Here is a 6000-nt window from a genome sequence, read left to right as displayed (position 1 = left end):
CACTGTCTGTCATGGAAGCTCTGATCAACAATGCAGAGCCTGAGTATAACCTGCAAAGTAGCACTACAGTGGATTCCATCCCATTGTGGACTTGCAGACAATGAAGAGGCAGACAAACTTGCTAAGCTAGGAGCTCAGTCAGAACAATCAACAGAACCTGTGAGTTACAAGGAGAAAGTCACCATCATCAAGGCACTAACGAAACCAAGGATGGAGGAAGATGCTTTTCATCTCCTTGATCGGTCTTAACAAGTGATGATAGTCAGGCTCCGCGCAGGGCACAACAAGCTGAATGCTCACATGTACAAGAAATACAGACTGACATCATCGCCAACTTGACCATGTGGTGAAGAAGACCAGACTGCGGAGCATATACTTCAGAGATGTAAAAGGCATGACCAGGAGCGAGCTGCGACTTGGCCGATAGATACCTCAATCCACCAGAAATTGTATGGAGGCATTGAGGATCTGCGGCAAACCACAAGTTTCACCGAGGCTACTGGTCTGACAGTGAAGTCGCGAACGATAAGAAGAAAAAGAAGAGCACGTTATATTTTTCTTTAAAATGCATCCCCTGGGAAAAATCCTTTCTATGCACAGTTTTGATTCACATCATCAAGAAAAGTAAGCCTTTATATTTTGTACTTTTACGATTTTGGTTGCGAAAACACATTTTAAACGAATACCTTGCTGCGCCAACGGATCTACTTTTAGTCGTCTGTTTTAAGCTGGCAATAGCTGCTACTGCTGTATTGGCAATTACTTATCAAAGTACCCCCTCACCCGCATATAAAATCATAATCATGGTTATTGTTTTTGTCATCGCAATATGTATACTGGACAATGTAAAACGTGGGTTTTCGTGTTAAAGTCACTAATCTCTAGATTTTGACTAAAAAAAATTTTTCTGTAAAATTGAAGTTTGGTCATATTATGAACATTAGAACAGTTTTTTTTTTCTAAACTATCTTAGAATACCAAATCAAGAAGAAAAAAACATGCCCGAGTCATAAATCGAATCCGGGTCGCCGCGGCAAGAAACATTTTCCTGCGGTCTTGACAAATACACAACAAGGAATATATTATCCTTAATGTCTAATATAAAGTCTTGTAATTACCGGTATCCCGTTACAAACGCTGAAAAATGTAGTAAATACAATTAACTCTAAAAATGTGTTTCCGTAACTTATCATCTGACAGTAACTAAGTTTCAAGGCCTCCTTTAAGAAATACAGCAATTTTAATTTTCTGATGTCTAAAAATATGTTTTTTTTTTTTTTTTTTTTTGTCGTATGATCTGAAGGTCAGTGCCTTCGAACTGGTAAATTCATTAACGCCGGTGGGCCTGTATATAGCAACCATATTCCTTGACAATTCGTATGCACATGCTCTCGCTGTATCAGTCACTATGAAAGCATGCTTTTTCTTCATTTATTTATTCTTTTTTACTTAAAGATCTCCCAGGCCATACATATAAAAATGTTATTTCATATAATTGACTAAATTAATGTTACGCACGTGTATGTATTTAGTTTCTCTTCTCAGAATAAATAACAAACGATACCGCGAATTAATTGATATGTACAATATTAATGTTACATGATAAGCTAAACAATGAAAACTGTCAAAATGAACTGAAATGATATTAGCAAAACATTTCGTACATTTTGCCTGATTTTTCAGTATAAGAGTGTGCTAGGATTGAATATAAAATTCTCGTGTAAATTAGGGAACAGAAGTTTGATTTGATCGGACTTTGTAAAAAACATAGGGTTGTTTCACACTTAGGATAGAGGTGGTGGGGAGGTAGACTGTAGGAGTATAACAAGGTCTTACAGAAATAGAATGGTTCTGTTTTTTGAAAGACTGGTATTACTGGCCCATGTTTTATAATTTTATAGTATTTTAACTATGATCTCGAAACCACCATTATCAATTTTTCAGTTCAGATTACTGGATAAAGTAAATGTAAAACACCATACTTCTGCCACCTGTGAACGGAAGTTAACCTATCGCGGGCCCCTCTATAATAACCACGTGCTTTCCATTGAGCATGGGAAAATTTCACAGAACACATTTCATGCTTTTATTGTGATATAACGGATCTGTAATTTGAGGAAAACACGGTGCATTCACATTGATGTAAGTATTAATTTACTTATTTTCCTTTTTGTTGCATTTATTAGCCGATTCTGAATGCTAATATCGAGATTTTTATCTTTGGCTGAAATTTACATGTGATTGTTTACAATGCCTGCTTGAGTAACGATCCATGAAGAGTGGAATTTCCGATTACTGGTTACCCATCCATGGCCATATATAAATAGATTCAATCTTCTGAAAAGACTATAAAAATAATAAGTAGGACATGTGAATGTTCTTTTGGGACAGGGAGTTTAAAGTTTGGAACATTGTCTTTTCAAATATGTTGCAAATAGAACAGTTTCTGGCCCCGTTCACACATCATCTGGAAATATTTTATTTTCCCGCGCAAACTGAAGTGGTTCTCACACGGGGGTAGGGCATTTCAAGTTTACACGATACAATTCTGGATAATGTTTGTTATGAATGTTTATGTTATGGGGAGAAGATAGGCACGATCCCATTGAAAGTTTTAATTTATAAAAAGAAGTAAAATATTTTACTTTGTCGTCTATTTTGGCGAAATCCTATTGACAATGCGTTTGTTATCTAAGAAGTGTGGAAATCCCATTCAGATTAACAATACTCCGGGGATGTCTTCTGTTTCAATTCAAGATAAGAAACCCACTCATACATATATTTCCTCTGTCTTTCTTCGTGCAACTGTTAATGTATTTCTACAGTCACAGTAATGGTAGAAATAACTGGCTGCATGATTTCGTATACTGAAACCTTTCAAGGCACCAAACCAAAATGAATGTTTTGTATTGAAATCGGACATGTTGCACATTTTACAAAATAATTGGGCAATGCAAGTACTATATCAATGATGGACACAAATTTGTAATTTTCTTTTTTTCTCTTTTTGGCTTGTTTTTAGCAAGTTTATAAGTGTGTTGCATTTTTTTCTTCTCAGGTTTAATTGTATCAGAGGTCAACAACCGGCTCAGTTTCAGAATCTTAGAGGCAGTTTTATCGGCTGGAACACTTCTGAATCGAACAGTAGGGACATCTTTCTTGTGCGCATGTATGGTCAAAAGTTTTGCAGGCGCACGCAGGAGCTCCTGGGTTTGGATAACCCTCAGCTAAGGTAACGGTGGTTCTACTGTGATTATCAGGCCGCCGATCAGTGGCAAAAGTCGGGCCATGATACACGAAGAACAACGAATAGTCATAATTACAATGCATAAAACAATGGTTTGATCTATATAGTACTGTTAAATCATTTAATGTCGCGAGTACGAAAGGTCGAGATTGTGGTCAAAACGGCTATTTCTTGGGGACATAATTTAGATGGGTTTTAAATTTTGAATATAAAATGAATGGGACTTTTACCTCTTCATTTAGAATTTACATTCATGGAATTAACCGACCATGAAATTTACGAAAATTAGTGCCCACGAACATTAAGGATTTCACAGTATCTATTTCATCAGGTGGAGTCCTTAATGGGTCATCATGTGTTAGTAGATAACAATGGATGAGAACAAACAAGTAATACCCGTCGTTTATGTAGTTAGAAATATCAAAATACGTTTACAATCAAATGAGTAGAACATAAGAAAAGGGTATAGTATTGTGATCACTGAAGGAGAGCCACGTCTCCATCCAATAACTATATTCTCTTAGCTCGGTACTTCTTGCCTTGTTCAAAAGATATAAATTACGATACACACTGTACGTATATTGTACATCGATTGAGGGAGTACACCCCCCCCCCGCCCCACCCCACCTTTCTCACAAGTAAGTGTTCTACTGTACTTTACTACCATAAAATGACAATGAGATTTTTAAAAAAGTATACGTGATAAAGCATATTTCTCATGTTTCAGAAGATCAGAAGACCTCATCATAGTAGAAAATTGATACCTTGGTTGGGGCTTTGTGTTGTACTGACGTGACGTGAAATGATGAACATGAGCTAAGTGACGGCGGGTGTCTTTCCTAAGCTGCAAGTAAGGGTGTGTTTTTTGTGAAAACGCATTTGTAGATTAGGACGGAACGGCAGGAGTTCTCCAGGGGACCTTCACGGCTGAGTGGTTAAGGTCGCCGAAATCGAACTTGCCTTGTCCAGCACAGCTGTGAGTTCGAGTTGTTCGCTATAATACAGCATAGCTTGGAACGGCTTGGCTTAAAAAAAATCTTGCTTACATTCTTGATGACTTTTGCCTTCACGGCATGACACAGAAGTCTGCCAAAAGCAAACTGAGTTACACACTGAATATAGATTTCAATGTATGTAACTGATTTCATAGCCATAGAAAAATAAATTTATAACATTTTTTTTATCTCTTAATCAGTTTCTTGGTTTGCTCCATTGTGTTTTAAACTCGACTATACAAAGTATATGAAGACCTATCTTACTCAACACAGCGTCGGCGTTGGCGTCCTTCCGCGTCCACACCTTGGTTAAGGTTTTGATGCACATTCTCTTTATCAGTCACAACGTGATGAAATTGCTTCAAACTTAAAATAGTTAAAAATTATGTTCCCTTTTTACTTAGAATGTCTTGTTAATTTTTGTGCATTGTCACTATATCTTTGTTATTTACTTAGACTTAAAATACTTTTTTTCACATCGTCGCACTCATCTAATGACACAAGGTTCATAATTCTAGCGCAGATATTTAATAATTGTGTCCTTTTTTACTTAGAATTTCAAATAATTTTGATTCTTTTTCACTACTGGTATATCTCTGTTGTAACTGCATGGATTTGATTCAAACTTACAATAGTTGTTTCACATCATTACCCACATCGTATGACACAAGGTCCATAATGCTAGCACCAATATGTCATGAGCTATGCTCCCTCTTTACTTAAACTTTAAGGTTTCACGTTGTGCTGCACTTTTGCTCTATCTCAGTGATCACAGAATAGATTTGATTCAAACATAAAATAGTTGTTCCACATTATTAGCCACATGATATAGCACAATCTGCATTACTCTTGCAGACATTTTCCATGAATTGTGTCCTTTTTATACTTAATTAATGATTTGATACACAATTACTATCTCTGTTGTTACTAAATATATTTGACACAGACTTAAACTATTGTCCAATATCTTAATCCACATTGAAGTCATAAAACACCCCAGTGACAGCTCCAGCTTCCTCAGATGTGCCCTATTCCCCTATCCAGCATCAAAATAGTCGAACACGCTGTCTCCTGTGACAGCTCTTGTTAGCTCGAAGTGCTCAAGGTGAGCTTTTGTGATCGCCCTGTGTCCGTCTTCCGTCCGTCGTCAACAATTTGACTGTTAACACTCTAGAGGTCACAACTTTGGCCTAATCTTAATGAAACTTGATCAGAATGTTACCCTCAATAAAATCTTGGACGAGTTCGATATCGGGTCATCTAGGGTCAAAAACTAGGTCACCAGGTCAAATCAAAGGAAAAGTTTGTTAACACTCTAGAGGTCCCAGTTTTGGCCCAATCTTAATGAAACTTGGTCAGAATGTTACCCTCAATAAAATCTTGGATGAGTTCGATATTGGGTCATCTTGGGTCAAAAACTACGTCACCAGGTCAAATCAAAGAAAAGGTTTGTTAACACTCTAGAGGTCACAATTTTGATCCAATCTTAATGAAACATAGTCAGAATATTACCCTCCATAAAATCTTGGACAAGTTCGATATTGGATCATCTTGGATTAAAAACTAGGTCATCAGGTCAAATCAAAGGAAAAGCTTGTTAACACCCTAGAGGTCACAATTTTGGCCCAATCTTAATGAAACTTGGTCAGAATGTTACCCTCAATATAATCTTGGATGAGTTCGATATTTGATCATCTTGGGTCAAAAACTAGGTCACCAGGTCAAATTAAAGGAAAAGCTTGTTAACACAGTAGAGGC

General features: G+C 36.9%; 1 protein-coding gene across 5 annotated transcripts in view; it reads left to right on the top strand.

Moving 5' to 3' along the window:
* The first annotated feature begins 1997 nt into the window (after window positions 1–1997).
* LOC123564404 (paired box protein Pax-5-like) overlaps window positions 1998–6000 on the top strand; it is an 86196-nt gene continuing 82193 nt past the window's right edge. For 2 of the 5 annotated variants that reach the window (XM_045357958.2, XM_045357955.2), the window contains exons 1-3: window positions 2003–2142; window positions 3059–3232; window positions 3975–4097. The gene's annotated coding sequence lies outside the window, so the exon portion shown is untranslated. Of the gene's footprint in view, window positions 2143–3058; window positions 3233–3974; window positions 4098–6000 lie in introns of all 5 variants that reach the window. The other 3 variants (XM_045357961.2, XM_045357960.2, XM_045357959.2) reach the window with 3 other exon arrangements.

Source organism: Mercenaria mercenaria, chromosome 2 (genome assembly GCF_021730395.1).
Source record: "Mercenaria mercenaria strain notata chromosome 2, MADL_Memer_1, whole genome shotgun sequence".
Taxonomy (NCBI): Eukaryota; Metazoa; Mollusca; class Bivalvia; order Venerida; family Veneridae; genus Mercenaria; species Mercenaria mercenaria.
Note: the sequence above shows the minus strand (reverse complement) of the source record. Positions and strands in the feature narration are given on the sequence as shown.